The sequence below is a fragment of the Triticum dicoccoides genome, chromosome 7A (genome assembly GCF_002162155.2).
Source record: "Triticum dicoccoides isolate Atlit2015 ecotype Zavitan chromosome 7A, WEW_v2.0, whole genome shotgun sequence".
Classification (NCBI taxonomy): Eukaryota; Viridiplantae; Streptophyta; class Magnoliopsida; order Poales; family Poaceae; genus Triticum; species Triticum dicoccoides.
Window position 1 is genome coordinate 97044557 of NC_041392.1, and position 11545 is coordinate 97056101.

Below are 11545 nucleotides of genomic sequence, written 5' to 3' on the forward strand. Positions count from 1 at the left end.
GGGGGGGGCAAGCACACTTCGCTTTCGTAGACGATACTCAAGGAGTATTCAAAAACTTTATGCATGTGTCATCCTTTTTAGAAAGGGAAAACAAACATCCTTCGTCCAAGGAATACATATGTTACTTTGTCCCTTACTCCCTCATTTGAGTAAAGCATTTTGGGAAAATGTCCACGGTTAAAAAATAAGATTGTCAATTGATGCATAGACTGACGCTTTAAAATGAGAGTGGTAAGCTAAATGTTGAATTCTGTGACTCTTTTCTCCTCTGAAAATCCAAGTGGAGTCCAAGTAGTGGCAAACTGGAACGAAAGTGTCATTCCGCTGGCAAGCTCAAATGCTCCCTCCTGAATAGTAAAATCAAACCAAATAATAATTATATTAAAAATTCTATGTTTTCTGTCCAAAACATTGACGAATTTTCTACATACATGCAAATTTCCGTGAAGAATTTTTTGGTTGTGCTCTGGAAAACAACCATTTCTTCAAAATGCTTGAAAAAAAGTGTTTTTGGAGCATTGACTTTTTTCCAGAGGATTTAGGAATGCCTATGTAGACAGTTCATGAATGTTTGTTGACAAAACATATCAGGTGTGCTATATTTGTCACTATTTTTACTGTTTATAAGGTAGCATTTGAATTCGCAAGTAGAAGCTCCATGTCCCAAACTTGAATCCTTCTTTTCTTTTCCCTTCATTGTTAGTGTCAATTCAAAAGACGAATTGAGACGGCGAAATTATCATAAGCTTTGTTAAATCACCAGAGATGACAATTGGTAGGTCTTCTTAGTTTATGGAAAGATATTGAGAAATTTGAATGGTGATACCGCTTAAGCACTCGAGAGGTCACTGAATCTTAGATAACGAGTCTCGTATAGCAAGGAAACGGATCACTCGATCACAGAGTGGCGAAGCAAGGAAAAGATCCGCGGTGCGCCCCATGTCCTCCGTGTCGCTCTCCTGCTACCCTTCCACCGCTCGAAACTCTTCTGGCGCTCAGTGCTCCTGGACTACCTCTGCCGCACCTTCAGCTGCTTCTGCAGCGCGGCGATCTCCGCGTCCCGCGCCAACAGCTTCTCTTCCAGCTCCAGAGCGTAGTCCAATGAGAACGACATGTAATTCGCCGCCTGCGCGCAAATAATGTTAACGGCCGGACTCCAGACATGATCCTGATTCCTGCGAGTGAAGAGCTTGAACTTGACACAGCGTTCTCTGGCATACCTGGAGAATCGCTACGTAGCTCGACGCGACGACATCTGATGGCTCGTTGGCCGCAAACACACGCTGCTGCAGCCTCCCAATGTGCTCCGTGTCTGTCGGCGAAGTCTTGTGGCTGCCGAGAGACTCCCGGCAGTGGCGAGCACACGCTGGTGGGCACCGAGTAGCCACGGGCGGCAGGTGGAGCGTCAGAAGAAGGCGGACGACCCTCCTCGTCGTTGGCCTCGTCCAGGCTCCCTTTCTTCCCGCACAACGGCAACGACCCTGGCTCGGTTTTCACCTTCTTTGCCGATGCCGACGCTTGCCGGGCCATCTTCTCCGCCAGCATGGTTTTCATCATGTCGTAGACGGCGAAATCCATCCCTAAATAACAAGAGTAAGAGTAAGATCAGCCGCTGCACGCAACTTGGGGATGAGGGGGATTTCAGCGTTTACCTTGAGAGCTGGCACTTGTACGAGCAGTGGACGCCGGCGGAGGTGCGGCAGTTACAACGGCAGCGGCAAGGTTGCTGTCGCACAAACACGTCCTGATATCAACGGCGGCGCCACCGTTAGCACCTAACAGCTTCGCCACGGATTTCTGCTCCTCGTTTGTAAGCACCGGGTCCTCGAAGGAGCACTTGGACGGCTCGGCCCACTCCACGGGACAGGGCCACGGGGTCGGCGAGGAGAGGAAGAAGAACCCGCGCTTCCAGCCGCAGATGGAATCCGGCAACCCCGTGAAGCGCAAGCCGGAGTTGTCCTTGAACCTGGGTTGGAAGTAGTACCATCTTTTCTTGCGTCTGTGTTGGCGCAGCCCTAGCTAGCCCTCTCTCACAGCTGGACAGAGGTAGAAGAAAGAAGAACGAGTAGGACACGGCAGGATTTTGCCCGGCGCACGAACGCCGCCGGCCGCACGAACGGCCACTTAGTTTTATTTCCTGAGCACAAACTCAACTACTAAACACCATCTGCCGATACACAGAGGCTAGCGAGCCTTTATACGTGCGCTCGTACGCATGCCACGCCGCTCTATACGGCGCTCCCAGTCGCCCACATCCCACGTCCCACGCCATACCTGGCCTGCGCTCCCGTCGCGCCCGTACGCGGACGACGCGGCCACCAACAGCCCTGGACGCGTTCTCCTCCGGCTCCATCGGCAACAAGCTCACACACGCGCACGTACACGTGCTGCTACGGCCCTGACTATGCCCGGCTCGTCTGGCACCCGCACGTACGCGCGCCGACACGCCTTGGCCGAGCCACAGTTTATTCGTCTGACAGCCTGTGGTTGAGGACGGACAGCACGAAGAAACGCCGGAACACCGCGAGCGACGGCGGCACGCCGGCGGAGCGGCAGAGCACGAGGAAGCCCGCCATGATGCGCCACGTGTTGGGCGCGAGCTGCGTCCGCGCGATGCCGAAGTGGGCGAGCGCCTCGCAGAAGAAGGGGTGCAGCGGGATGCGCATCCCGGCCTCCAGCGCGTGCGCGTACACGCAGACGCACCCCGGCGGCGGGGGCGAGCACGCGCGCAGATCGCCGGCGGGGCGCGCGGTGTAGTGGTCCCTCGGGATGCCGTATTTCTTGCACACGGCGTCGACGTCGTCCGGCGAGCGCATGGACGAGACGAAGCCCTCGGCGTCGGGGCGCTTAGGTAGGACGGCGGTAGCGGCGTCATCGTCGAGGTCAGAGGTGGCGACCTGGTAGTCCGGGTCGGAGGAAGGGGAGGAAGAACTCATGGGCGCGAGGGTGTTGGTCTCTGTCTTTCATTGCCTGCTGTTGGAGTACAGCAGAGATATGAGCAGGCTGGTGGACTACTTTGAAGGGTCGGTGTAAAGTCGATTTAAAGGCTGATATTGTGATTACTGGACGATATTCACTGCATCACAAACAAAAATTGCTCGATATTACTGTGCGTACGATAATTCGGTGTATTTTTTTCTGCATATGGCACTTTGATTATCATGCATGGTGCTACGGCGCATATGGCATCTCTGGAATGAACTCTCTCATGGAAAATCTGTAGTGTCAAGTTCTTTTCTGAGCAGCTACTATAGCACGTTCTGCCAAATCTCATCAAGCGTAGAAGAGATTATCAAAGGGAAATCCCATATGGTTTTGGAGCAGTATGCCATTGCGTTTGCAACTGGGAATCGGCCTCCCATGTCAAAAATTCCGCCGGTGATGCCTTAGGAGGCGCTATTTTTGCTCGAAAAACGCTTTTGCGGAGCCGAACAGCTGAAGATGCTCTTGGGACACGCTCGGGTCGATCACGATGTCGTGTCATGATAAAGTCATGTGCTCTTTAACTTTTGTACACTCGGCAAAGTATTCCTTTTCTTTTGTTTCGCACATGACTCGTCGGTCTCTCTTCCCACAGACAGCTCGCACGGGCAGCTTGATCAGCAACAAATCTTTTTCCCTTCAACTTGTTCTCTTTTTTTTTTCGAAACGGAGGCAAAAGATTTGCCTCATCCATTAATTAAGAAGAAGTTTAGAGTTGCTTTTACAACAGAAAAAGCAAGATAAGATACATAGATTCTACTCTCGCGGCATGATGTTTTCCAAGTGTTTCGCGCCGGCGGCGATCCAAAGCCTAGCCTCATTCTTGATGCTACCAAAGATGATGGATGGTAGCGTCGATTTTTGTTGGAACACCCTAGCATTCGCTCACACCAAATAGTCCAGCAAGACAGCATGGTGAGGGTTGCCATTGCCTTCCGATTTGCCACGTTTTTCTCGGACATGTTGATCCACCAATCCTTGATGGAGCGCTCTTCATTCCAGCGAGAAGTGTCCATGCCGTCTAGCCCAAGCCAGTCCTTGATCATGCCCCAAAGTCTCCTAGTGAAACGACACTTGAAGAAGAGGTGATCCACCGTTTCATTAGTCTGCTTGCAAAGAGGACATAAACCACAATTTGGCCAAGCTCGCTTCTGGAGCCTATCCGCCGTCCAAAGTCGGTTTTGAGTTGCAAGCCATGCAAAAAATTTGACTTTTGGAGGCGCCCAGACCTTTCAGATCGTCTGCCCCGTGGGTGATCGCGTGGCGCCAAGGAATTGAGCCTTATATGCCGAGGTCACGGAGTGGTGACCACTTGTCGTATGCTTCCATATAATGTCATCTTCGATTCCGTCCACAAGGTGAATATACCGAGAGCGAGCCCAAAGAGTCACAATTTGTGTAATGTGCTCCATTGTCCAGTCCATGGGTAACCTAATTTTTTCAAGCCAAGCATCGCCATGCATGGCCTCTCGGACCTTCCACTTTTTTCTCGAGGAGATATCCAAAATGAGCGGTGCCAAGTCCAAGGGCGCCACCCCATTGATCCAAGGTGAATCCCAGAAAGGTGCACGGGCCCCATTGCCAATGATGATGTGTGAAGACGCGTAGAAGAGAGCCCGGTCCATCTTGTCGCAAGGGTTGTCAAGGCCAACCCACATCTTAGTTGGGTCCTTCCATTCGAACCATAGCCATCTAAGTCGTAGCGCCCGCGCAAACTTGGTGAGGTCGATGACACCAAGGCCCCCAAGGTCGGTTGGGCGGCAAACATTGCGCCAATTCACTTTACACTTGGCCCCGGTGGCCTTGTCCGTGCCCGCCCAAAGGAAAGCCCTCTGGATCTTGTTATAGTTATGAAGTGTGCTGGCAGGAGGGTTGAGGGAGATGATGTGGTAGGTTAGCTGCGAAGTGAGGACTGACTTGACAAGAGCACATCGCCCCATGGTCGTAATGTTCAGCCCATCCCACGGCACAAGCCGTGTCGCCGCCTTATCTTCAAGGAATTGGAAGTCTCCTTTCCGAAGCTGCCAAACCGAAAGTGGTAGACCCAAATATTTGATGGGGAAGGCAACCTTTCCGAAGCAGGCTAGCAAGAATCGCATCTAGATCAATAACCACACAACGAATTGGGACAACCGAGCTCTTCTGAAAGTTGGTGCATAGGCCCGACACGTTGCCAAAGCAGGTGAGCACCTTTGAGAGATTCTCAATATCTTCCTTGATAGGGGCCATGAAAACCGCCGCATCACCGGCGTAGAGGGAAGTGCGGAATATTGCCCTCCGTCCTCGAATCTTATGGAAGAGACCATGGGCGGTTGCAAGGTTGAGAATTTTCTGCAGCGGGTCAATCGCGATGACAAATAGTAACGGTGAGATAGGGTCCCCTGTCGAAGGCCGCATGCATGCAAGATCGGAGGACCGACCACTCCGTTGAGCAATATCCTTGAGGAGGACGTATGAAGCAAGGCGGTGATCCAGTTACGAAACTTGGGTGGGAACCCTCTTCAACTTGTTCTCGATAGTCCCTAGGGTAGAGCGGTGGCACCTCGGACACGACCTTGCACACGCATCAAGTATCACCGTTGGCCCTGGTGTCTGCACCGTCTAGATGCATACAAGCGCTGCTTGAATCAACCAGCAGGCATGGACACATGCCTACCAGCACGAGCTGGGCTACAGGCTACGGCCAGAGGTCTTGATCGGTCAGGTGCAAAAAATAGGAAAAGCCAGTAAATGCGACGCATGCCGCTGCAGCCAGCCTTCGAGGCGAAGCTATCGCAAGCATTGCCGTCCTTTGGCCCGCGCCAGGCCTACGACACTCCCAGAGCGAGAGCCGAGAGGATCATGTGCCATTGCCCAGGCTTTCGTCCGGGCATGACGTTTGGATGGCGGGGCAGCGTTCTAAAAAATTCATGTCTCGTGTGTCTTCGGTTCGTCACCGAGGCCCTCCGCCTTCAACGCTCCCACCCACATCTCATGAGAAGCACTGTCACTCTATGGCCCTGTTTGGATACTTTAACATAGTTAGAGTTAGAGTTATTTTCTAACCCACTCTAATTCAAATAAGCACCTCTCCACTGGGATAGTTGGGCTAGATGGAACTAACCCATTCTAGTCCTCCCTGTTTGGATATTTTTAGGTTATTTAAGCCTCCAACTAACCCAAATTAGCTCTAACCTCATGATCCAAACAGGGCCTATATTAGTGAACCAACACGCTGCATGGATCAAAGGGGAGTATCTGGTGCGCTCGTTCATAACATGCTCCCAAGCTGAGCTCGTATATTTTAAAAAATATCGATTTAAATGTTTAAAAAACGTTTTATTTTTGTGGATTTTCGGAAAAGATGTGTCTACGACACTAAAAATCGTATCTGAATTTGAATTACACGTCAAGAGAAAGGAGAGACAAATCCAGATGTTAGTAGTGTCGTTTTTTTGCTTTTCTATTTTTGTGACACCATTAGTGCTCGATTTATTTTTGAACATAGTACAAGATGTGGACGCTCATAGATATGCTTATACTCTCTTCGAATGTTGAAGAGTGTACATTTGATTTTAAAATTTATCTACAAAAAAAGTGTATTTCTATCTTTCGAATGCACTTTAAAGAAGAAAAAATGTTTCTCTCTTATCACACAGAAATCAAGACCAATAATATTTTACGCATGGTCTCCTTAATTTCCACATGAAATTAACTCATTGGGGGTTGGATAATTAAAAATGAAAGAGATGGTGGCTTGCACATTTCGAATGCATTTTTTTACTCCACTCCATAATTTGTTTCAAAATTTCTACATGTAACTTTTTTGCCGGACAAATGGAGTACATTCACCCTTATGGATGACGCACGCAATCCTACCCCCTATGAGCATCTCCAAAACACTAAGACGTCTCAGCATTTTAAGATTGACAATGTCGTCATAGAAGTCTTCGTAGTCGACAAGAACGTCTCCTTCCACTAAATGTACATTGTCGGAAGGGCAGGAAAAAATTCAGGGAGATGCTAGCACCAGTGTTAAGACAAGGACTTCAACTCTAATGGATCGGACATCCCACTATCCTCCTAACCTTCTAACTCATGTTGGTTCGTAATGTTGGATTTTCTTGAGAGTGCTCACACTGGAGTTATCTTTTTCTTTCTCCATATGTGAAATGAAGTTTGATCTGAAGTTTGTAGGGCTTGCAACAGATGTCTTATGACATCCATGAAATGTTTCAGAATTTTCTGAAATATTTAAATTGTATTTTTAATGCGGGAGGATGGTGGTTTTGATGAATGAGGGCATTGGATACTCACGCGCACGAGTTACATGAAGCAATCAACACAAGTACAATGGAGGAAACACAATGGATGCCGTTGTGTGTGTGTGTGTGTGTGTGTGTGTGGGCGCGTGTGTGTGTGTGTGGGCGCGCGTGTGTGTGAATTGACTAGTTAGTAATACTTCCCTTTCGTCGGCGATACTCAAGTATTCAAAAACATTGTGCATGTGTCTTTTTTAGATAAAGAAAAAACATACTCTTTTATTAATACATATGTGACCTTGTCCCTTACTCACTCATTTTGAGTAAAGCATTTTGGAAAAAAATTCCAGGATGAAAAATAAGACTGTCAATTGAGGCATAGACCGACACTTTAAAATGATAGTAAGCTAAATTTCAAAATTTGAGACGCTTTTCTCCTCTGAAATTCCAAGTAGTGGCAAACTGGAATGAAAGTGTCTTTCTGCTGGCGATGTCAAATGCTCTCTTCTGAATAGTAAATCAGAAATGAGTACTCTCTCCATTATTTTATACAAGGCCACTTCATATTTTTATATCAAATTTTGACCATTAATTTTATCAACAAAAGTCAAGCTATATGCCACAAAAAAGTATGTAATTGGATGCACATTTCAAAGAACTCTCTAATGATATATTTTCTATGACATATAATCCATATTTTGTTGACAATTTATGAGTCAAAGTTTGAACGAGAAACGAAGTGGCCTTGTATAAGGGAATGAAGGGAGTAATAAAATAATATTTATTTTTTATCAACAAACACTAGCGATTTTTCTAAATACATGCAAATTTTTGTGAAGAAAAAAGTTCTAATGTTCTGGAAAAGGTCATTGCTCGAAAATGATTTAAAAAGAATCTTTTTGGAGAATTGACTTTTTTCCGGAGCGTTTAGGACTATTTTTCTTCACCAAAATTTTCATGTCTCTAGATAAATAAAGCGAGGGGCGACGCTTCGACATCTAGCCATAAGGCTGCTCCCAATGGACCGGTACTTAGATGGGGTGCTAAGCATATTAAATAGCTTAGCAACCAAACTCCCCAATGCATAGGTGCTTAGCTTCTTGTAGCTAAGCTCCCTTCATTTAATGATTTAACTACTAAACTCTCTCATGCATTGGTGAGTTTGCTTCATTTAAATATTTTGCCTAGGTTCGCACGCTTGGCATTGGTTCTTCCTGAGGTTACCAAACCCATCTCTCTCCTCTTAATTGCCTTGCCACATCAGATTTTTCGTCTACATGGCATGCTTAGCATCCATACAAGGTGGAGCATTGAGAGGGGCCTAGAGCGGCCAGCTCCACAAACGGCTCAAGGACCGAGAAAGAATTGTTTTAATAAAAGGACCACCCATGGTGGGACCAATGGCTAAACCACAGGGAAAGTGCTAGGGCTGCGACGACCACATCCTTCCGATGAGTGGGAACCGATGATATGTTACGAGCCTGGAAGCCGAGCTAAGACTGATAGGAGTAACTCGCCTGTTGAGCCGGACACTTCAAGCCGAAGACATTAGTCCAAGGAAGATTGTTGTCCCCGGCTTCGAAGACAAGTTCAGGGGCTACTGACGGTGTCATAGGCTAAGGAGTACCAATTGAAATGGCCCACAATCCATGGGCAGAGCTTACGGCCCGCGGATCTCACAAGGAAAAACTCCGGAAGCTTCAAACTCAGACGTGATCAAGATGGACATTGCCGAAGACTTGGCGTGTACTTCAAGGACTACTCCAGTTGTTGGCGTGTGTATTCCTAATTGGCAACCGACCACGTGTAACCCTAGATACCCCGGTGCCTATATAAACCATGGAATATAGTCCACAGAGACACTATCAAAATTATCAGCCTTAGAGTTTAGAACATAACATACAATCTCAATCTCAAGGTAGATCATCTTGTACTCGATACTCCATTATCAATACAATCAAAGCAGGACGTAGGGTTTTACCCCTCAGAGAGGGCCCGAATTTGGGTAAACATCATGTCCCTTATCTCCTGTTACCCATCGTTACTAGATCCACAGCTTGGGATCCCCTACCCGAGATCTGCCGGTTTTAGTACCGACATGGCCGGTTCTTTTTGTACCTTTTTCTCTTGCTCTTTTTTTAGTTTCTTCCATGCTTTCTCTATTTTTTGTTTGTTTTTTTACTTCTGGTTTTTTCTTTATTTCCTTTTTCCCTTTCCTTAATACATGGTGAACATTTTATTAAAAAATGGTGAACAATTCATTAATATACAATGAACAATTGCTTAGTTGGTTCTTTAATACACAATGAACAATTTGTTCAGGGTCATCGTAATGTTCACCGTAGATTACAAAAAAGTTCAATCCATGTTTATAGAAAAAAAAACTTTAGTGTGTATTTAAAAGGGGTTCACTATATATTAGAAAAGGTTCACCATCTATTATACAAATGTTCATCATATATGTAAAAAAAAATTCATCATATATTACAAAAAAAGCTTATGCTGCATTATAAACAATGTTCATCATATATTAAGAGAGCGTTCAATTTATATTACAAAAATGTCCAATGTATATTTAAAAAAATGTCCAACGCATGTTACAAAAAAGATCACCATATATTAAAACAATGTTAAGAGGGTATGTGAATTAATGTTCACCATATATTATAAAAATATTTACAGTATGGAGATTACAAAAATGAGAAAGTGAAAAAGAAAAAAACAAGAAGAAAAATATAAAAGACCAAAAGAACAGGGTTTATTCTATACCAGGCACTATCGCTTTTTTTTTTGCATAGTAATACGTGTGTCATTGATACAATAAAGATCAAAATACAAGTCACGTAAGGACCAGTATGACAAAACTGAAAGGCATCAGTACGTCTCTGAGCTTGGCACCAAGGCCCATCACCAGCCTCCGACACCACCAAGCAGCCACCGAAGAAAAAAAATGACGGATCACCTTCTCACCCGAGCTCGACGCGGCTCCATCACCGATATGCAGCTTTGCGGACCACTAAGGTGACAAACCAAAATTGAAGCAATAGTCGTTGGACGAATCAGACCAAGGCAACACCCCATACACGTCATCGAACTCCAGATCTAGCACCCCGCCATGACTAAGATGTCGAAGGAGGAAATCATGCTTGCCATCCATCAACCACGAACTCAGCACACGTTTCATCTTTCAGATGTTCTAGATACAAACCACAATCTACATCTGCTCATGGACTACCTTCCAAGCTCCGTGCCGATGTTGGAGCACACACCGTCGCAACGGTGGAGTCTGAGGACACATGTACACCACAAGGATGTCGTCGCCACAACATCCCTGCTTGAACGGACTGGTTCTCAAATCCATCACCGACGGTAGGGATGATCGTCTCGCCGGAGATGAATCCGGAGCTTCTTTATTTAGCATCTCCGTCGTCGTCGTCAAAGCCAAGACGTCGAACGATCCAAAAACCTAAGCTACTAGTAGGTTTGAGCGCGTTGAGTGCGGTTGCGCAGTCGGACTAAAGTTGTATAGGTAGACTTGATCGTTCTAACGCCAACCAGAGCCCTTCACCAATCGCTTGGATTTCAGTTTCTAAATCCTTATTGGAGTGAACTATACTTGTAAGCAGCAAATATCTACCCTAGTCATCTCGTAAAATCATCCCTGTCCCGGCCTTACCAACATTTGAACTGAAAGATCAATCTACTGAAAGTGCAGCCCATCCCGGAGGTGGACTTGGCCATGGTATGCTTGGGGAGATTTGGTAGAATGTGAGCTGCTCAGAAAAGAACATGACACTACATATTTTCCATGAGAGAGTTCACTCCAGATGTGCCATATGCGCCATAGGAGTACCATGGTGATCAAAGTGCCATATGAACAAAAATATACACCGAATTATCCTACGCACAGTAATGTCGAGCAGTTTTTGTTTGTGATGCAGTGAGTATCATCGAGTAATCACCGTTGAGTATATTGTGTACGTGTATATGTGTGTGTAGGGCCCACCTTCTGTTTTCCTTGTATAGTTGAGGTTGCGGCCCACCTCTGTACTTATATATACGTGCCTGGTGTACCGATCAATACATCGCGATTGCACAGCCATAACTTGTCCTTCTACATGGTATCTATCGCAGCAAGATCCTAACTCTAGCCGCCGCCGCCGCCGCCGCCTCCGCGCCGCCGCCGCTGCCTCACGCCGCCGTCACCAGCCGCCGCCGCCGCCGCCCTCCCCTAGGCCGCCGCCGCCGCCCCTGGTCACCGCCACCTTCACCCGCCCGCCCCACCCGCCGCCGCCGCCGCCTCCTGTCCCGAGGCCGCCGCC

At 47.0% G+C, this 11545-nt stretch overlaps 1 pseudogene; it reads right to left on the reverse strand.

Moving 5' to 3' along the window:
- Positions 1–772: 772 nt before the first annotated feature.
- On the reverse strand, positions 773–2990 carry LOC119332733 (annotated as a pseudogene).
- Between the last annotated feature and the right edge of the window lie 8555 nt (positions 2991–11545).